A 23090-nucleotide genomic window follows, 5' to 3' on the forward strand; every position below is an offset into this window, starting at 1 on the left:
CATTGAAATTGGCTCTTCCCCCATTAATTATTTTTTTCTCTGGATTGCTCCTTGTCCTTTTCCATAGCTAACCTAAATGGTATGATACTATGATCACTGTCCCATAAATGTTCTCCTATTGACAGTTTATCCACTTGACCCACCTCATTCCCTAGAATGAAATACAGCAGTACCTCCTTCCTTGTTGCACCAGAAACATACTACTCTAGAAAATTCTCCTGAACACTCTTCAGAAACTCTTGCCCCTCTCTTCCTTTATACTATTACTATCCCATGCTATATTATTATAATGAAAGTCCTGCATTTTATCTACACTATAGTTTTTGCACCTTCTGTAACTTCCTTGCAAATTTGCTCCTCTATATCTTTCCCACCTAGTCAGTAGCTGATAGAATACACCCAGTAGTGTAATGGTACCTCTATTTTTTCTTAGCTCTAACCAAATAGATTCTGTCCTCAACTCCTTTTGGACGTCCTCTCTCTCCAGCACTGTAATATTCTCCTTAATCAATTCTGCCGCCCCTTCTCCTGAACACCTTGTATCCAGGAATATTTAGTATCCAGTACTGACCTTTTTTGAACTAGGTCTCCATTATTGCCACAACATCATATTCCCACTTGGCTATCTGTGCCTGCAGCTCACCAACCTTATTTACCATGATTTATGCGTTCACATACATACATAGTAAACCCAATTTAGGCCTTATTGCATTCCCTCTTACTCTGACCCCCACCTAATACTTTATTGTTTCTTACTCTAATTCTATCTGTCTCTTCCAATTCTTTGTGCACCTTTTTTTCTCTCTCTAATGGCTCCCATTCCCATGCCAAATTAGCTCTAACCCTCCCCAATAGCACTAGTAATCTGCCCCATGAGGACATTCGTCCTGGCTCTTGTTACGACTGTATTGGGAGCAATGTACTGTTAATTCAGTCCCATTGCTCCACAGGTTGCAGCATATTTCTTTAAGCTTTCCAAATCAGAAAAGCAGCCAAATTGAACACTCTAGTATTCTCCAAATGAAGCGGACCAACCCAGGTATCTTTAGACAACAACAAATTAACTATTCATTAAAAAAACTAAAATCTTAAACACTACTAAGATAAAGCTATGTCTAAAGACCTTATGACTTCTTATTTAAAAATTTAACTCCCACATTCACATACATATACCAAAATTAACAGTGGTTTGGTTTTTAATTAGCTGGCCATTGAGAATAACATTTTAAAAAGAAGTCTTTGCAAGTTATATTCCTGACGAATGGAATCTCCTCATGTAGAAACTGTCAAAGGACGCTTGAAGTCTTCATAGTGGTCCGATGGAAAGAAAAAGGCCCTTCAAAGATGGGAATTCAGCAGTTCGGTTGTTGTAGCATTAAACTGTCCCTTCAATGATGAACAAAGCAAATACCAATAACTTATTGGGAAAGAAAAGCTTTTCTTATTTTCTTATGGAATTAATTCAGCTTGTTGCTTGGTAGAATTTTGAGAGAGAAAACATAGCTTCTTCCTTCAGTTCGAATCTCAGAACTCTCTCTGCTTAAAACCAATCTCTGCCAGCTAGTTTAAAAGTCAAACTGCAACATTGAATCATGTGGCCTTTCTCTCCTACTGCTGTTGCTTGGCAATCAGAATGCAATTGGCAGGCTGAGTTTCCGGTACTTCCTGTCTTAAAGGTGCGCTGAGCTTTTTACAGTCTTAAAGGCACACATAATATTTCCGAGGAGATAAAAAACAAGACCGTGACACTCTGTTGAGGTGCAACCCACCCGGCCTGTATAGATCCCATCTCCCCCGGAATGGGTCCCAATGTCCCAGGAATCTAAAGCCCTCCCTTTTGCACCATCTCTCCAGCCACACATTCATCTCCTCTATTGTCCTGTTTCTATACTCACTAGTACATGGCACCAAAAGGAATCTAGAAATTACTTGTGTTGGTTAAACATGTTGAGCATTGAATCTAGCAAAATTCCTAGTTCTCTTTTAGCTTTATCCTTAACTTTACAACACCTTTGATAGACTGCCTAACTTTACTTCCTTAGTGTGGTATTTTTCATCAAGAAAAATCAAATGTCATCAAATTTCATCTGCTATTCTGCCCATTTAACTATTTTGTCCAACTTGTTCTGTAGGTAAACTTCCTTCTCTAGAGAGGAATTATTTACAAATCTGACTGCTTTATGTTGAGTTTCTGAGGCCAGAAAAAATTAATGATTCCAGTACTAAACTCTGTGTATCCTACTCAGTACTTCCCTCCACCCTGACACAATCCCTCAAACAAGCACTCTTTGTATTCTACCCGTCAGCCAATTTCTTATCCGTTCCTCAGTTTTACCATAGCTTAGAGTTTAGCTGATAGCCTTTGTGTAGAACTTTGTCAATCTTTCTTCATTACGATGTAAAGATTGCTGCATTTGCATTTACTTCATTTCAAACAACAGATACTAAAATACGCCCACTTTTTGGCCCAGAATAAAGAAATAGCAAGGATTTAGCCCACACAGTGAGATTTTAAGGAACTCACACATTCACACCAATCTGTTTCCTTTCAGAACTACCTTCTTTCTAACCACTTACAATGATGATCACTTTCCATTCATTAAAGCTCAACTTTCTTCAAAAAAAGGAAAATAATTGAAATATCCAAATGTGTGCAGTCAGGGTTTCTAGTGCGTTGAGAACACCACTCCACGTCGAAACAACAAATCCCTTTAAAACTGATCCAATTAGTATTGTGAAGAGGGTGAGTCAGTGGGAATTTTATTTTATTTATTTTATTTTTTATTTAGAGATACAGCACTGAAACAGGCCCTTCGGCCCACCGAGTCTGTGCCGACCAGGAACCACCCATTTATGCTAACCCTACAGTAATCCCATATTCCCTACTACCTACTGACACTAGGGGCAATTTAGTTTGATGACTTTGACATTTCTGAGGCAACTCCAATTTAACAATACTTATTTCTATATTTTAAAAAATGTTGTGAAATATTAATATACAGTGCACTCAGTGGATGACTGACAGCTCGGGGACTGTTATGAGCTGTCCGTCTTTTGAAGCAGTCCGCATTCATCGAATGGTCATTGTGCAGTATGTAGTTTTATCCAGGTTGCATGTAGATAGTCATCCATCATGTAGCAGTAATGTTGCTGCATGTGTAGTCCAGAGACCCAGGCTAATGCCCTGGGGACATGGATTCAAATCCCACCATGGCAGCTGGTGGAATTTAAATTCAATGAATATTAATTAATAAAATCTGGAAGTGAAAGCTAGTCTCAGTAATGGTGCCATGAAATGATCATCAATTGTTGTAAAAACCCATCTGGTTCACTGACGTCCCTTTGGGAAAGAAATCTGCTGTCCTTACCTGGTCTGGCCTACATGGGACTCCAGATCCAGAGCAATGTGGTTGACTCTTAACTGCCCTCTGAAATGGCCTAGCACGCCACTCAGTTGTCAAGGGCAATTAGGGATGGCCACATCCTATGAAAGAATAAAAAAAGTTGATGAATTTTACCCAAAAAATATTCATATATTCCTGCATTCTCATTAAATGGTATATTTATTTTCATAAAATGAACAATCAATTACTTATTCATACAAATAAAAGGCATTCATTCATCTTTCAATTATCCAATTAGCATCACTTAAGAGATAAAAACAGAAAATGCTGGAAATGCTCAGCATTTGCTCAGGTAGCATCTGTGGAGAGAGAAACAACATTAACATTTCAGGTCTATGACCTTTCTTCTGTAGTAGGAGGTGGGTTTTGTTGAAGTCAGCTTGGTGACAGTGGGAGGTGAGCAGAAGCCACAGAGAAACAGACATTAATCTTCCAGGTTTCTTTGCTCCAGTATACTGCTGCAGTTATGGCCCGAGATTGGTAACTCTCTCATAAAGTTTCACAGCCAGTGTTATTAGATGTAATACGAAAATTCCATTGCGGAAATAAACTGGAATTGTTACCACGTTGTGTCAATCTTTTCTCCCTCCTTCAGAGAAAAGATGCACCATGGAAAGTATAAGATTCAGAGTGGTTAATCTTTCTGACAAAATGTAGCACGTGATCTTTTTACTTACCTTCAGGAGAAAATGATCTATGATTCCACAGAAATAAAAGGATGGAAAAAGAAAAAAAGACTGAGATTTATATAGTGTCTTTCATGATCACTGGAGATCCAAAATGCTCAGTAGGATCAGTTTTCCTTACCTTTACCCCCACATACTTACTAATAAAAATGTGAGAAAAAAAAAAGAGGGCAGAGATCCATGATGTCAGGTTTCCAGCCCCTTTTATTGTGCCAAGGCCTTTTCCATGCAGGTAGCAGGCCCAACACTAATAATAGACATAGGCCCAGTGTTCTGAGGATAAAGAGGCAGGAGGAGTGTTCCTGGTCTCATGCCTTAGTTTCCTAAACATACAATGATGGTGCTCCCAGACACAGGGGTTCCACAAGAAGCTGGCAGTGGAACCATCTCAGTTCAGAGAGTCCTGAGCAGCAAGCTGAAGAGAAGCTTGGAGAAAAGTGGGAAGTATTTTTTTGCTGTTCCCACAAGATCATCGGGCCTTAGAGCCTTCTGGGTGCTGCTTGAGAACAGCATAATAAAGAACTTGAATACCTAAACCAGCAGCTTGGGTAACAATCAAACCTTTCAGGGATAATAAAACGAATGATTAAGGGATTGGATGATAGACACATAGAAGAAGTAGAAAATAAATGGAAAGAAAGAAGGCTCGCAGAAAAGTGATAAAAGAGAGAAGGCAGACAAGAAATAAACATACTTTGATGCTGAGGTAAAATTATATCACAGGACTGCCCGACCAGTAGGTAATGACATCTTGACTACAGTGAGCAGTAAACCTACATTGAGATTAGTGTGGGATAGAAACAATGGGGAATTTTTTTTTTTATTTCCAAAATATACTTTATTCATAAAAATCTGTAAAAATTACATTGCCAAACAGTTTCCAAACAGCACCAAAAAATACAAACATTGCAAGGGAGATCAGTTTCCTTCAATACTGTCATGAGTTTCTTCCCAACCCTTCCGTTTCTCAATTGTCATGTCAATTACAGTTTTACATTTACAGCAATTCAGAATATTAACGATACAGTTCGAGGGGTTTCCCATGGATCCAGCCCCTCAGTCTAGCTTGGTGGGGGAACCTTACACTGTGGTCTTTCCCCATTGAGCCTTTGCTGCGGCTGCCCCAAGCTTTAGTGCGTCCCTCAGCACGTAGTCCTGGACCTTGGAATGTGCCAGTCTGACACATTCGGTGGTGGACAACTCTTTGCGCTGGAAGACCAGCAAGTTTCGGGCAGACCAAAGGGCGTCTTTCACCGAATTGATAGTCCTCCAGCAGCAGTTGATGTTTGTCTCGGTGTGCGTCCCTGGGAACAGTCCGTAGAGCACAGACTCCTGTGTTACAGAGCTGCTTGGGATGAACCTTGACAAAAACCACTGCATCTCTTTCCACACCTGCTTTGCAAAGGCACATTCCAGGAGGAGGTGGGCGACCGTCTCTTCCCCACCACAGCCAACGCGGGGGCACTGTGCGGAGGGGGCGAGACTTCGGGTGTGCATGAAGGATCTGACGGGGAGGGCCCTTCTCACCACCAGCCAAGCTACGTCTTGGTGCTTGTTTGAAAGTTCTGGTGATGAGGCATTCCGCCAAATGACTTTGACGGTCTGCTCGGGGAACCATCTGACAGGATCCACCGTTTCCTTTTCCCGTAGGGCCTTGAGGACATTCCGTGCAGACCACTGCCTGATGGACCGGTAGTCAAAGGTGTTTTTCCGCAGAAACTGCTCCACGAAGGATAGGTGGTACGGCACGTCCCAACTGCACAATGGGGAATATAATTGTCTGAGCTAAAACAACTGTTTATTTTGAGTTTGTTATGCTGGTGTCTAACCTAATTTAACTTTCTGTGCTCCTCACTTCACACACATGCCGTTTATGTTAAATTGCAAAATGAATTTTATACATTGTACTTGATAGCCTTTAAAAATAGAAATTGATTACTTTCGGTTCCTAGAGCTGAAATGCATCTGTGATCATATTTCTGGCTGAACTTCAGGATTATAACCAAATAAGCAAGAATCACTCAACTTTACTCTTAAAATTGCATGTAACATTTTGCCTTTACTGTGACAATCTTCTGCTGCAGTTATTTGTTTTGCTTGTGAAGCTGTAAACAATACACTAAATTATTTTACAAAGTGAGTTCTTACATAGAAATATCATAAAATAATTTTTAAAAATTCTTGGGGTTTTGCCAAACTCTTCCCCCAATATATCTCTGGCAGGCTCATAAATTGCTGAAATGACAGCATTAATTGGAGTTTAGTCTATCTGAATTTTATTTGTTTCATTGTTTTTCCTCCTCTTAATTATTTTTAGGTTTCTTCAAAAGCTTAATTAAGCATCTGCTAAAGCAATCCAATTGTTTCCACAATAAACAGACGGAAACAAACGTAAATGAGACATGGAGTAGTGCGAAACATATGTTGTTTACTCTCTAAAGCTGTAGGACTACAATCTTTACTAACCAGGTTTTCAGAATAGTTTCAGTGCAAATAACAGTTTTCAACACTGGATGCTAAGTGTCACCAACAGAGTTCATCATAGAAGCATCTAAAAAATTATCCAATTTTACTCAGGTTTGCAGTGAAATTTGATGTTGCTTGCAATCTCCAACACTAAGCAAACTATTTTGCTTGACAAGCTCGAGGGTGAATAATACAGAAATTACATAATTACATAAGTAGGAGTACACCATTGTAAAAGGGACAATGGTGGGAGCTGATGCATACTACCTGCACCCCCTACCACCCCCCGCTCCCAGCTCACCCCCCTCGCACCCCCTTCCCCCCCAACCCCTCGCACCCCCTTCCCCTGCACCCCTCTCCCCAACCCCCTGCAGCCCCCCTCCCAGCACCCCCCGCACCCCCTTCCCTCCACCCCTTCCCACCGCACTCCTCCTCCTCGCAACCCCCCCCCTCTGCACCCCCTTCCCTCCACCTCCTCCCACCAGCATCCACCTACCCAACAACCCCACTGCCTTGTGAGCGTCTCGGGAGAGACCAAGGCTAAGGGAGTAAACCCTAACAGAAAATCCGGAGCGGAACCCCGAAGGCGGTCATGTGTCACATTTGGCATGTTTCCGGCAGTTCCTGCAGCCATATTGGTGCCAAACATCATGCTCTTCACTCCTTTGGACCCCAGCAGGAAGGCCGAGAGGGGGGTTTTGACGCTTCAGCAACTCACAACCTCCATACATCCGCCCAGGCATGCGCCATGGAGAGGTCACTCCATAGTCGCCTCACAGCGACCAAATCAACATGGAAGGCAGCAGTTACGAGTTATAAGTCCAGCTCAATTGGCGTAGAGATTGGGTGCCCCGGGTTGCCTTTGTCGGTGGGAGAGATCATCACATCTCACTGGACAGCTACCGCCCGCCTCAAACCGGGCAGCCCCCGGTCAGTAAGGTTCTGTCCCGCCACAGTCCACCTGCTTCAATGAGTGCTTGGAGCTCAGGGTCATTGCCCAACAAGTGGACTGTAACACCGCACCAAACAGCACGACCAAAAAAGGAAAGAAGGTACCAGCCCTTCGTTTTGCAAGCTGGAACGTCAGAACTATGTGTCTTGGCCTGTCGGAAGACTTTACACAAATCAACGATTCTCGGAAGACCGCCATCATTGCAGCACTTCAGGAGACACGCCTCCCTGCGAGCGGATCTCTAAGATAGCAAGACTACACCTTCTTCTGGCAGGGTAGGGATCCTGAAGAACCAAGACAGCACGGAGTGGGCTTCGCCATCAGAAACTCTTTGCTCAGCATGATAGAGCCACCCTCAAATGGCTCGGAACGCATACTGTCCATCTGACTGTTCACCGCCTCTGGTCTAGTACACCTACTCAGCATCTATGCTCCAACACTCTGCTCCCCATCTGAAGTTAAAGACTATGAGGAACTCCATAATATCATTAGTAGCATCCCCAACACCGAACACCTATTCCTGCTGGGGGACTTTAATGCCAGGGTTGGGGCTGACCATGACTCATGGTCTTCCTGCCTTGGGCGCTATGGCATTGGAAGGATGAATGAGAATGGACAGAGACTGCTTGAGTTGTGTACCGATCATAACCTCTGCATCACCAACTCATTCTTTCACACTAAACCCAGTCACCAGGTTTCTTGGAGGCACCCAAGATCACGGCGTTGGCACCAGCTGGACCTCATCGTCACAAGGCGAGCCTCTTTAAACAGCGTTCAAATCACACACAGCTTCTACAGTGCGGACTGCGACACCGACCACTCCTGGTGTGCAGCAAGGTTAGCCTCAAACCAAAGAAGCTGCATCACTCCAAGCAGAAGGGCCGCCCGCGCATCAACACGAGCAGAATTTCTCATCCACAGCTATTACACAAGTTTCTAAATTCACTTGAAAAAGCCCTCCAAAACACTCCCACAGGAGATGCAGGGACCAAGTGGGCCCACATCAGAGATGCCATCTATGACTCAGCAATGACCACCTATGGCAATTGTGTGAAGCGGAATGCAGACTGGTTTCAATCTCACATTGAAGAGCTGGAACCTGTCATAGCCGCTAAGCGCATTGCACTGCTGAACTACAAGAAAGCCCCCAGTGAGTTAACATCCATAGCACTTAAAGCTGCCAGAAGCGCTGCACAAAGAACAGCCAGGCGCTGCGCAAATGACTACTGGCAACACCTATGCAGTCATATTCAGCTGGCCTCTGACACAGGAAATATCAGAGGGATGTATGATGGCATATAAGAGAGCCTTTGGGCCAACCGTCAAGAAGATTGCCCCCCTCAAATCTAAATCAGGGGACACAATCACTGACCAACGCAAGCAAATGGACCCCTGGGTGGAACACTACCTAGAACTGTACTCCCGGGAAAATGTTGTCACTGAGACCGCCCTCAATGCAGCCCAGTCTCTGCCAGTCATGGATGAGCTGGACGTGCAGCCAACAAAATCGGAACTCAGTGATGCCATTGATTCTCTAGCCAGCGGAAAAGCCCCTGGGAAGGACGGCATTACCCCTGAAATCATCAAGAGTGCCAAGCCTGCTATACTTTCAGCTCTGCACGAACTGCTTTGCCTGTGCTGGGATGAGGGAGCAGTACCACAGGACATGCGCGATGCCAATATCATCACCCTCTATAAGAACAAGGGTGACCGCGGTGACTGCAACAACTACCGTGGAATCTCCCTGCTCAGCATAATGGGGAAAGTCTTCGCTCGTGTCGCTTTAAACAGGCTCCAGAAGCTGGCTGAGCGTGTTTACCCTGAGGCACAGAGAGATCCACCATTGACATGCTGTTCTCCCTTAGCCAGCTACAGGAGAAATGCCGTGAACAACAGATGCCCCTCTACGTTGCTTTCATTGATCTCACCAAAGCCTTTGACCTCGTCAGCAGAAGTGGTCTCTTCAGACTACTAGAAAAGATTGGATGCCCACCAAAGCTACACTTCATTCCATGACAATATGAAAGGCACAATTCAGCATAGCGGCACCTCATCAGACCCCTTTCCAATCCTGAGTGGCGTGAAACAGGGCTGTGTTCTCGCACCTACACTGTTTGGAATCTTCTTCTCCCTGCTGCTCTCACATGCATTCAAGTTCTCAGAAGAAGGAATTTTCCTCCACACAAGATCAGGGGGCAGGTTGTTCAACCTTGCCCGTCTAAGAGCGAAGTCCAAAGTACGGAAAGTCCTCATCAGGGAACTCCTCTTTGTTGACGATGCTGCATTAACATCTCACACTGAAGAGTGTCTGCAGACTCATCGACAGGTTTGCAGCTGCCTGCAATGAATTTGGCCGAACCATCAGCCTCAAGAAAATGAACATCATGGGACAGGACGTCAGAAATGCCCCATCCATCAATATCGGCGACCGCACTCTGGAAGTGGTTCAAGAGTTCACCTACCTAGGCTCAACTATCACCAGTAACCTGTCTCTCGATGCAGAATTCAACAAGCGCATGGGAAAGGCTTCCTCTGCTATGTCCAGACAGGCCAAGAGAGTGTGGGGAAATGGCGCACTGACACAGAACACAAAAGTCCGAGTGCATCAAGCCTGTGTCCTCAGTACCTTGCTCTATGGCAGCGAGGCCTGGACAACGTACATCAGCCAAGAGCGACGTCTCAATTCATTCCATCTTCGCTGCCTCTGGAAAATCCTTGGCATCAGGTGGCAGGACCGAATCTCCAACACAGAAGTCCTCGAGCCGGCCAACATCCCCAGCATATACACCCTACTAAGTCAGCGGCACCTGAGATGGCTTGGCCATGTGAGCCGCATGGAAGATGGCAGGATCCCCAAGGACACATTGTACAGCGAGCTCGTCATTGGTACCAGACCCACCGGCCGTCCATGGCTCCGCTTTAAAGACGTCTGCAAACATGACATGAAGTCCTGTGACATTGATCACAAGTCGTGGGAGTCAGTTGCCAGCGATCGCCAGAGCTGGCGGGCAGCCATAAAGGCGGGACTAAAGTGTGGCGAGTCGAAGAGACTTAGCAGTTGGCAGGAAAAAGACAGAAGCGCAAGGGGAGAGCCAACTGTGTAACAGCCCCGACAACCAATTTTATCTGCAGCACCTGTGGAAGAGTCTGTCACTCTAGAATTGGCCTTTTTCGCCACTCCAGGCGCTGCTGCACAAACCACTGACCACTTCCAGGCGCTTACCCATTGTCTCTCGAGATAAGGAGGCCAAAGAAGAAGAAGAAGAACATAATTAATTCCATCACACTTTCTGATTTGGGAACTCAAAAATTGAATAATTTTAGATGGTGATTTTTTTGCAAGCAATGCTGATTGTGGCTTGTACTTTTGATTTCAACAGAACAGTTTTTTAGCATGCTGGAAGGGAATCAAGTGTAGTTCCTCACTCCGCTGCTTCTGTTTTGCCTACCAGTAACACTAGGTGGAAATTAATCTGGCCCATGGAACAGGGTAGCAAAGCTGGTTGGCGGGGGGGTGCGGGGTGTGCGGTTACTGTAGAGTCGGGAGGGAAGGCACCGGATGGAGTGCCCTCCTCACCCCCAGAAGCCAATTGAGGCTCTTAAATGGCCAAATAAGAGCCACTTGAGGGCCTCTTACCACTGCTGCCAGCAACGGGGGGATACCTCTGCCACATGGGGTGACCGCCCAGTAAAAGTTGGCAGCCTCCCTGTGGACCCAGGGGGCCCTCTTGATTGGGCAGCCTGTGGCCCATGGAGGGGTCCCCCAGCAGCAAGAACTGCTGCTGTTGAAACCCCACACCCCCAGCCGTATCAATGATTCACACCCCCCCCCCACACCCCACCGACTAGCCGGGGCCTGCCTGACTGGTCCCAGTGAGCCCACCCCCACTTAATAGGATTCCTGGGTCTGCTCCATTTTACTGCTCCTGGTTGGGTGCGGTCCCAGCAGTGCCCGCCATGCCCAGTGGCACTGCTGCGACAAGAGCTGCCGGCCCTCCAATTGGAGGTGGGATGTCCGCCCATAAAGGGATGGGAGCCCCGACACCGGGAGGTTAATTGCTTGATGGGCACTGAATTGGGTTGGAAACAGCCACGACGGGATTTCCCACAGCTTTCTAGCCTGCCGTCAGGGCCACTGCCACTGGCTTTAAATTCAGCCCATCAATGGGGCAGTGTAACAGAACTGCTATTTCCCAAGTAATCCAATAAACCTTTTGAGACCAACAGTGGCCCGGAGTATCTTTGTGGGGCCTTGTAGCTCTACAAAAATATTAAGGTGGAGGAGGCTTTGGAAAGTTTTTTGAATGGCCTACAGCAGTACCTTTAAATTACTGTAGGTTCTGCCAGTCAATGCCTGGTACAAATGGGTGGAATATTGCATGCTATGTTCAGTTAAACTTCAAAATTGTAATTGGAGTCTTTGGGGTCTCCACAATCCCTCATCCCTTGTCTATTGCTCAGCTCCATATAAGAGTTAGCCAATTTCCTGCCTTTCCCATCTAGCAAGTCACATCAGAATGTCAGTTTGATGTGCACAGCCTGTCAGATCGATGCAAACAAAGCCCAGACTTTGAATAGCTTTGCCAGTTGTAGTTGAACATATTCCAGGTTTCATCGCATGACCTCCTGCCTCCAACCATTTCGCCCCCACAATCTCACCATTGGGCACCCAAAATGGCCATCTTTATGATGCACCACTTTCCCACACCTATTTTTGAACACTAAGGGAATCCAGGGATATGGGGATAGGGCAGACATAGAGTTGAGGTAGAAGATCTTAAATGGCGGTGCAGGCTCAAGGGAGTTGTATGACCTACTCTTGCTCGTCTTTCTTATGTTCTCATTTCTAATTGGAAAGTCAACAGACTCTTCATTAACTAACTGGATGATTCTTGACTGCCAATCAAACAACCATTTCTTCCTCCTATCTCCAATATTTTTATCACTAATAAATCAAAGTGTTCAAATAGATTTTAAAAAGCACTTTATAATGCCCCTATGTTTTTTCTCCAAGGATTTTCACAGCAATGGCCAGGGGATTCATCTTTAATTCCCAGAATCTCCAGGACAATCCAGGGTGCACACTCCACCCACTACTTGCCCACTTTGCCCCAAAAGTTAAAAATTGACTCTATGGATTGGATTTTACCTTGGCAGATGGGAATTTGCCACCAGCATAAAAGTCAGTGGCGAACCTTCTTCCGCCTAGCCCGGGAATCCGTCCCGTATTTTACGGGTCCCCGGGCTTTAATTGCCCCGAAGCGGGACTTCCACTTGCTTGAGGTAGGAGGTCCCGCCTTAGTGAGCTGCCAGCCAATCAGTGGGCTGGTAGCTCTTAGTCCCAGCAGTGCCACCGGGAGTGGTGGCCACTGCTGGGACTGCAGTCTAGCCGACGCCATGCAGCGTGGAGATGAGGTAAGTTGGGCTTGCCTCACCAGGAGGATCGGCCCTTCCCTGGTGAGACTGGAGTGGTCATTTGCGGGGCGGAGGCGTCTTGGGTCCTGGGGGTGGGTTGGGAGGCGGGGGCAGCCCTTATTCAGGCACCCTGTCCCCGACTGCAATGGCCCCCCCCGGGGCACGGAGAGGCCGGCAGCTATTGCTGGGCGGCCTTTCACGTCCCCAGCACACCCGCTTGCCATGGGTAAAATGCCCGTGGAGGTGGGCGAGGGCTCTTAAGTGGCCACTTAAGGGCCTTGATTGGCCTCGGGCGGGCGGTCCGTTTCCCCAACTCCCCCCCCCACCCGACCGCCGTAAAGGTCACTGGAGGTAGGAGCGAGGCAGGTAGGCCTCTGGGAGCCTCCTGCTCAATTTTACACCACCCCACCCCTTCCCCACTCCACCATCCAACCCGCTGGGGTGGCGCAAAATTCAGCCCTATATCTTTCACCTGTACTGAATAGTAAAAGTTGGAAACCATAGAGAGAAAAAAAATTCTTCAATCACAGAGAGGGAATTAATGGGTCAAATGGCCAGCATGATAGAAAATTTTTAAATGATGTAGAGAATCAATTCAGTGAGACAATGAAATAAAAATGTGCAAATAGATAAGAGAATGAAAAGACATAGGAAAAGCCCAAGGGTAAATTGGAGAAAGAGAAAAAAAAATCTCTGCACAAAGAAGTTTGGAATTTTGATACCTGCTGGCAAATACTGTGGATAAACAAATGACTTTTTTTAAAAAAACAATTGCCCAGGAACCCCCCCCACCCAACCCCGCCCCTGCCCCCGCCCCCACACCCCCACGACATTCTGATGAAAAGTCTATAAATGAAGTATTAAAACTCCTCTCCTCCAGACACCAGGGCTGAATTTTACAGCACCCCCGACATCAGGGGTCATGGTGGGTGGGCTGGGAAATGCCATCGGCAGAGGCCCACTTTGGGCCTCAATGCTGGGAAGGCATGGCCTGATATTGCTGGCAGTGGCGAGACCTTGTGGTGGCACCCCCTGCCGCTCGGTGACAGGAGACCCATTTAAATATTTACATTTATTTAAATAAATGAATTGATTACCTTTCCACTTCCGCCATCCATTCCGGTGGCTGGCACTCCTGCGCTTTTGGATCACCATCCAGGGATATAAGGCAGAATACTAGTGGGGAGGGGGGAACAGGTAATTTTCTCAGTGCGGGAGCGGGGGGAGTAGCATCAGACTCATTTCATTGGTCTAAGGGATGGTGGGAAGGGAAAAAGTTGAAAGTTTATTAAATTTGTCGGGGGGAAGGTAAGTGTTTTGGGGGTTGGGGGAGAGAGGGCAGGAAATTAATTCTGTGGTTATTGGGGGATGGGAGATGGTCAGGATCAATTTTTTTTATCCCAACACTGTATCTTTCAATAATTAAACTGAATGTTAGGGCTCGAAACCCTTTAAAAATGGCGTCAGTGCCTGCGCAAAGGCTGCTGACGCCATTGCTGGGGATGGACTGCCCGCCCCCTCCACGTCATCGGGGTGGATGATCCGCCCCAGCCATTTTAATGAGCCTCCGGGCTGAATATTGCTGTCTGCGCGGGCAGACTGCCATTGTTTAGGTCAGCGGTGGCTCCATAAATTTCAGCCCCAGTAGATCCATCCCATATCATCAACATCCCCACAAAACATGAAGGATTATCGATAAAGTTTGAAGTTACTGAAATGAGCTTTAGCTCATTTGCACTGGAGTGCTGACTTGGGTTGCATTAGAGTGTTGAAGTGGAAGTTTGGTGACTGAGGATAATTAAGGGTTAATTTTATCTTAAGTCTAGTCTGTCTTTTATTTAGCAGATTAACTTAACAGTTGCTGTTTGGGTTGGAGAAGGTGAGTTTTAGTTCACTCAGGCTCTGCTTCCAGCTGCACCTTGTTAATTAGAGAATTGGCTTAAACCAGTTTTCAGGGGCTGGAGTCAGTCAGTATAAAAGTGGGCCATCTTACAATGCTGACCTTGTTTGCACTAGAGTGCTGACTTGGGTTCCGTTAGAGTGTTAAAGTGGAAGTTTGGTGAGGAGGGAGTGAGGAGCTCCTTTCATTTCCTACCTGTCCTCAGAGTGAGGGGAGCTGAGAGTCTCCAAAGAGCACAGCTGACTGGTGGCTAAGTCCTGGTGGGTATTTTTCAAAGTGGCTTGAATTGTAAGTCATTGTTTTAGCAAGACTTAGTTGTTTTTTTTTATTATAATCTTCTAAAGTTTTAAATTTAAAGGGTTTAGTCATGGCAGGAGAGCTTGAAGCCGTGCTTTGCTCCTCTTGCTGCATGTGGGAATCCGGGAACATTTCCAGTCCCCAGGACCAGCATGTGTGCAGGAAGTGTGTCCAGCTGCAGCTCCTGGAAGCTCGGGTTTCAGAGCTGGAACAGCGGCTGGAAACACTGTGGAGCATCTACGAGTCTGAGAGCATTGTGGATGGCACATATAGAGAGGTGGTCACACCGCAGCTGAAGGGACTTGAGGAAGGAAGGGAATGGGTGACCACCAGGCAGTCCAAGAGAATCAGGCAGGTAGTTCAGGAGTCCCCTGGGGTCCCGCTTGCAAATCGGTATTCCATTTTGGAGGCTGATGAGGCTGGTTCCTCCAGGGAGTGCGGACAGAACCAAGCTTCTGGCACCGCAAGTAGCTTGTCTGCACAGGAAGGGGGAAAGAGAGGAAGAGCAATAGTAATAGGGGATTCTATAGTCAGGGAAACAGATAGGCTGTACTGTGGCCATCAATGTGACTCCAGGATGATGTGTTGCCTCCCTGGTGCCAGGGTCCGGGATGTCACTGAACGGCTGCAGGGCATCCTGAAAGGGGAGGGTGATAAGGCAGAGGTCATGGTACATGTTGGTACCAATGACCTAGGTAGAAAGAGGGATGAGGTCTTGCATCAAGAATTCAGGGAGTTAGGCAGTAGACTAAAAAGTAGGACCTCTCGGGTTGTAATCTCTGGATTACTCCCAGTGCCATGTGCTAGCGAGTAAAGAAATGGGAGAATAGCACAGATGAATGCGTGGCTTAAGAGTTGGTGCAAGAGGGAGGGTTTTAGATTCCTGGACCACTGGGACTGTTTCTGGGGAAGGTGGGACCTGTACAAGCGGGACGGTCTACATCTGAACCAGAGGGGGACTAACATCCTTGCTGGCGGGTTTGCTAGTGCTGTTGGGAGGAGTTTAAACTAATTTGGCAGGGAGAGGGGATGCAGACTCCTAGCAGAATAGGAACACAGCTAAACACAGGAAAGTGAACAAGTCAGAGGGAATACAGCGGAAGTAAGTTTCAAGGGAGTAAGACCAGGATGGAAGGCCTCTACTTTAATGGCAGGAGTATTGCAGGTAAAACGGATGAGTTAAGGGCAATGATTGACACGTGGGATTGTGATATAGTAGCCATCATGGAGACATGGTTGAGGGAGGGGCAGGATTGGCAGCTCAATATCCCGGGATATAGAATCTTCAGGCAAGTCACAGGAGGGGGTAAAAGAGGAGGGGAAATTGCAATATTAGTTAAGGAGTCAGTTACTGCAGTAAGGAGAGATGATATCTTGGAAGGGGCATCAAATGAAGCTTTATGGGCAGAGTTTAGGAATAAAAAAGGGACAACCACATTGCTAGGTGTTTATTATAGATCCCCAGATAGTCAGCGGGAAATTGAGGAGCAAATATGTGTGCAATATGCAGAGCTGTGTAAAAATAATAGGGTAATTATATTAGGTGATTTCAACATTCCCAACATTAATTGGGATAGTCATCGTGTTAAGGGCTTAGATGGAGTGGAGTTCTTAAAATGTATACAGGAGAACTTTTTGGCTCAATATGTAGAGGATCCAACAAGGGAGGGTGCAGTGCTGGACCTGATTCTGGGGAATGAAGCCAGACAGGTGGATGATGTGTTGGTGGGGGAGCATTTTGGTAATAGCGACCACAACATGGTACAATTTAATCTCGTTAATCAATGGCAAATCAATGGAAGCATTAGTGGAGTACAGAAAGTGCAGGATGGAGCTTAAGAAAGCAATTAGGAGAGCAAAGAGGGGATATGGGAAAGCTCTGGCTGGTAAAAGTAGGGAAAATCCCAAGATATTCTGCAAGTATATCAATGGGAAGAGGATAACCAGGGAAAGAGTAGGACCTGTTAGGGACCAAGGAGGAAATTTGTGGGTGGAGCCAGAGGACATTGGTAGGCTGTTGAACGAATATTTCACATTGCCACTTTGTGGGTGGCACAGTGGCGCAGTGGTTCGCACCGCAGCCTCACAGCTCCAGGGACCCGGGTTCAATTCTGGGTACTGCCTGTGCAGAGTTTGCAAGTTCTCCCTGTGACTGCATGGGTTTTCGCCGGGTGCTCCGGTTTCCTCCTACAGCCAAAGACTTGCAGGTGATAGGTAAATTGGCCATTGTAAATTGTCCCTAGTGTAGGTAGGTGATAGGGAGTATGGGATTACTGTAGGGTTAGTATAAATGGGTGGTTGTTGATCGGCACAGACTCGGTGGGCCGAAGGGCCTGTTTCAGTGCTGTATCTCTAAATAAATAAATCTGTCTTCATGAAAGAGGATGTAGATATGGAACTTATAGAGAGAGAGACTGTGAGGTTCTTGAGCAAATTGTCACAGGGAGTGACAAGGTATTGGAGGTTTTGGAAGGCTTAAAAGTGGACAAATCTCCAGGTCCGGAAGATTTGTGTCCCAGGATGCTGTGGGAGGCAAGGGCGGAGATTGCAGGGGCTCTGACCCTAATTTTTAATTCCTCTCTGGCCATGGGGGAGGTGCCAGAGGACTGGAGAACAGCTAATGTGGTCCCATTATTTAAGAAAGGTTGTAGAGATAAGCCAGGGAACTACAAACCAGTGAGTCTCATGTCAGTGGTAGGGAAACTATTGGAGAAAATTCTGAAGGAGAGAATCTATCTCCACTTGGAAAGGCAAAATTTGATTAGGAATAGCCAACATGGCTTTGTCAGAGGGAGGTCATGCCTAACAAATTTGATTGAATTTTTTGAGCATGTGACCAGGTGTGTAGATGAGGGTAGTGCAGTTGATGTCGTTTACATGGATTTCAGCAAAGCCTTTGACAATGTCCCACATTGGAGATTTATCAAGAAAGCAAATGCACATGGGATACAAGGTAACTTGATAAGGTGGATTCAAAATTGGCTTAGCTGTAGGAGACAGAGTGATGACAGACGGCTGTTTTAGTGACTGGAAGCCAGGGTCCAGTGGCGTACCACAGGGATCTGTGCTGGGTCCCCTATTGTTTGTCATTTATATAAACGACATAGATGACTATGTGGGGGGTAGGGTCAGTAAGTTCGCGGATGACACCAAGATTGGCCGAGTGGTTAACAGTGAGGTGGAATGTCTTGGGTTACAGGGAGATATAGACGGGATGGTCAAATGGGCAGAAAAGTGGCAGATGGAATTTAACGCTGAAAAGTGTGAGGTGATACACTTTGGAAGGAGTAATGTGACACGGAAGTATTCAATGAATGGCCTGACACTGGGAAGTTCCGAGGAACAAAGGGACCTTGGCGTGTTTTTCCATAGATCTCTGAAGGCAGAAGGGCAGGTTAATAGTGTGGTGAGAAAGGTATATGGAACACTTGCCTTTATCAGTCGAGGCATAGATTACAAAAGCAGGGAGGCCATGTTGGAGTTGTACAGAACTTTGGTAAGGCCACAGCTGGAGTACTGTGTGCAATTCTGGTCGCCACATTATGGGAAGGATGTGGTTGCATTGGAGGGGGTGCAGAGGCGATTCACCAGGATGTTGCCTGGGTTGGATAGGCTTGGGTTGTTTTCACTGGAGCAGAGAAGACTGAGGGGTGACCTGATCGAGGTGTACAAGATTGAGGGGCATGGACAGGGTGGATTGGGAGAAGCTGTTCCCCTTACTTGAAGGGTCAGTTACGAGGGGTCACAAGTTTAAGGTGAGGGGTGGGAGGTTTAAGCGGGATTTGAGGAAGAACTTTTTTACCCAGAGGGTGGTGACGGTCTGGAATGCCCTTCCTGGGAGGGTGGTAGAGGCAGGTTGCCTCACATCCTTTAAAAAGTACCTGGATGAGCACTTGGCACGTCATAACATTCAAGGCTATGGGCCAAGTGCTGGCAAATGGGATTAGGTAGAGAGGTCAGGTGTTTTAATGCATCGGTGCAGACTTGATGGGCTGAAGGGCCTCTTCTGCACTGTATTATTCTGTGATTCTAGTTTGCAATTGTCAGATAAATGGGCAGCACATTTATATATTACAATCATTTGTCTGTTCTTTTTTTGCGCAGTTGGTGCATTGGCCATAAATGGATAGATTAAGGATGAGGAGCATCACTTGGATCATCCAATCTCATTATCCAGAAAGGGCCGAGAGCTCCCCAACACAGAAGAAGCACCTATAGTTCCCCACCAGAGAGTTCAGCTGTTTCGGAAGAAGTTCTAGGGCTTTTATCTCCTACCCAAAAATTCACTCCAAGTATTGTCATTTTTTGGATGAAGAAGAGCGTCTTGATATCAGTATTATATTTATTTCATTTGTGGACCCTTGTCCTACAGTCACAATGTAATTTCAAGCAGTTTACTGGATTTACCAACCTAGATTTTCTGCTTGTGATGCTAACAGTAACCCTCTTATTTAAAATGGATTCCAATTCGAAAATCTGGACTGTCATTTTTTATGCTGTTTGCAATCTTGGATAATGCTATGGAATTTCCTCTAAGTGACTTCTGAGATCAGATAGCCTAGGTATTCTCAATATTTCCTCATAACTCTGTCCTCTGATACCAGGAATTACTTTTGTGACTCCCTTCCACTGGGTATGACTATCTGTGTCTGAGTGACCATAACTGGCACTCAGCGTGTGCCCTGTACAGTTTAAGCATGACTTCCTCTGAATTATAATCCACTGTTTTGGCTTTCTGTTGACTGTTAATAGCTGCTGGGCAAATAATGAAAGGTAGAATCCCAGTAGCTTTAGGTGTCTTTACAGACCAATGCTTTTAACATTTATTGATGAGAATACTTTAAACTATTCTCAACACGATCGATGAAAAACATAGCATAAAGCAGCAATATTCTTTTCATAGACCAATGCTTTTTATTTCTTCCACCAAAATGGCTGGTTTACTTTGAAAAGATAATCATTGCATGCTTGCAACTGATTCTGTTAGGTCCTTGAAGAGTAAAAATGCTATTACCAGGAAATTTTTCTTTAAGGATAAATCCCAAGCCATGACATCTTTCTTCGATAATATGTGTTAATGTGCCTAAGAGTTGAAATACTACAGAAAACTTGCATATTGAGCCATCTAGTGGTGCTGCAGACATGCACCCATTAAATCACACTTTGCATTTTAACAGATTTTCTTTTAAACCAGTCCATTTTAAACAGAAGTTTAAGTAGTCATAAAATATCTACATTCAGCTACAATAGCTTTACTCAAATCTCAGTAGTTGTGAATATCGCACAATCATCTGAAATTCATGAAGAAATGCTTGACTACAAAAGGTAAAGAGCTTAGCACATTACATGGTGACTTTTAAATTAAATGTCAGATACAGGAGTGGGGAGATGACTGCCAGGCATAGCTGATCTTTAGTTTTATCGCCCAAAATGAAAAACAACCTAAGGTTGAGGTAATTAAGCAATATTTTTAATCGAAAACATCAGTTATTTGTTCCAACTCTGAAATGCCATCAGTGGACTGGTTTGCATTATCGACAATGTAGCAGTGCTTACTTGTGAGTGCTAACTATTACATATCCTCCCTCCCACAACAGCATGTAAAGAGAGTGATTCTTGCAGAAATCTATGTCAGACCTCAAAGGCTTATTGGATTATCTGGAAAGTCGCGATGTGATTCTACTTTACTGCCGCATTGAAGTTACTTGTAGGCAGTACTGAAGCCACAACATAAAGAGTTACACTTGATTCCCTTCTGACATGCCAAAAAAAGTGCTTTTGAAATTAACAATACAAGCCAAAAGCAGTAGTGCTTTCAAAAGATCACCCGACTGAAGTTGTTTCATTTCTAAGATCCCAAACCAGTAACTGATGAAATTAATTATGCAATGTCTGTGTTATTTGCCATCCAACCTGTCAAACAAAATATAATTGGACTCATTTTTTGGAGATTGCAAGTGACATCAAAGTTAAATGCAAGACTGAATAAAATTGGACATTTCAGATGTAGCTACCAGCTTTGAGAGTGGCAATGAGGTCAACAAGCAACTTTTAACACTGGATGCTCAGGCTATTCAGGAAATGTGGGCTTATTGTGACAGTGGTCCTTTTCTGCAATATCTTTAAAAAGATTTTGAGTAAAAGTTGATACAAAATATACTTGCAGAAGTATAGTTCTAAACAATATGGACTTCTCAGTTCATGGCGCAAATTTACCATTTTGAGTACATAGTTATACAATATCTGGTTTATAATGACCAGGTTTATTTTATTTCTTTAACTTTTCAATTTTTCACAAAAAACTGTTATAATAAACCAGTGATGGTCCAGTAAATCTCAAAATTGACCCTCACATACTCCAGCTGCACAACCTCGAAATCAATGCAAACGTTTTGTCCTTTAAGCAAGCCAACAAGGTAAGACTATACATCAGTTACTTGCTAGGCAGATACTCCAAGTATGCATGCCACATAGTGTTGCCAGTCAACCTGTTGCTCATTTATTGCTGGCCCATATACAGCCTTCATACAACCTTACAGTTTTCTGATTATTTTTCATGCATGCTCATTCTCCAACACAATACACATTCATGTTATAACTTCCAACTGACATGCTTGACACACTCTCTTCAAAAGTCTTCACATATTGGATCATTGTAACACAACTTAACTGCTTGATGTATAGTCACTAGCTGACACATGACTGACAGAAGGGCCACATTGCTCCATCAATAACCATCCCCCCTCCCCTCTTTGTAAATGCAACAGTGCAATTAAATTTTGTAGCCATGTTATGCTGCTGTCGCTATTCCACACAGAAGGACATGAATGTGCTAGCCATTCTGACCCTAATCAGTCACCCATCTGACACATGTGTGGGCAGCACCTAGGCTAATGTTGCAGGTGGTCCCTTTAGTAATCTGAAAGATGCCAGAGACAGACAAGTTAAGGGAAGAGGTGCTATTGGCTGCCATTGATAGTGCGGTCTCTATGGTGATAATTGGCTGCAGTGTCCTTGGCTGACCCCACAGTGAATTTGATCCGGTGAAACCAACTCCTCACTGTAATTGTCAGATAGTTGTGCTGAGGTTTGCATTTATTAGTGACCACATAATGTCTAGTGATCTCCTCGATGTGCCTTCTTTCATCTTGTACCACGGGATATTGTATTTGAAACACATTAGAACAAACCCCACTCATGGGCTGGATTTTGAAGCCCCTGCACTGCCAGGAATGGTGGCCGGAGGGCAATGAAGATTGGTATGGCAGAGCCCCGCCCCCCACCCCAATGGCAGCAGGCCCCATACTGATCTTGGCAGCGGCGGTGAGGCCTCGTGGTGGCCACTCCACCACTCGGCAACGGGACCCGCATTAAATATGTTAATGCCTATTTAACATGTAGGCTGCAGCAATTCAGCCACTATTTTCCAATCTTTATTTGGGTGGCCGACAATACTGCACCTTCGAATCCCCGTTCGGGGAAATGTTGCGCGAAACCTGTGGAGTGGGGGGCGGTATGATTTTCTCTGTGCAGGTGGTGGGTAGCGCGATTACAACAATGCGGATTAGGCGGGGGGGTTGATGGGAAGGGGTAAAGGACAAAGGTGCCAAGCTTTGTGCGGGGGGGTGGTGGGGGGAGGTCAAATTTGCAAGGCATGTATTCCGGAGAGGAAAAGGGCAGGAATATTTTGAAATGCCATTGAGGATTGGGATTGAAAGGTTGTGTTATTCATTTCTGCAGATCTTTACTTTAACTGTCCCTTTAAATTTTAAATGTACCTTGAGGTAAATCACATTGGCGCCGGACACTGTTGCTGATGACGGCTGGCCCGCCCCCTCCCCATTATCATGGGGGTGTGGGCACCACAACCATGCAAATGAGCTGCCATGTTTGAAATCGTGGCGGCTCCATGACGTGGTCCCTGTGCGTGCGGGCCGCATTTTTTAATGTCTGCTGCCTACTTTGGAGGT

This window comes from Heterodontus francisci, chromosome 18 (assembly GCF_036365525.1).
Source record: "Heterodontus francisci isolate sHetFra1 chromosome 18, sHetFra1.hap1, whole genome shotgun sequence".
Lineage (NCBI taxonomy): Eukaryota > Metazoa > Chordata > Chondrichthyes > Heterodontiformes > Heterodontidae > Heterodontus > Heterodontus francisci.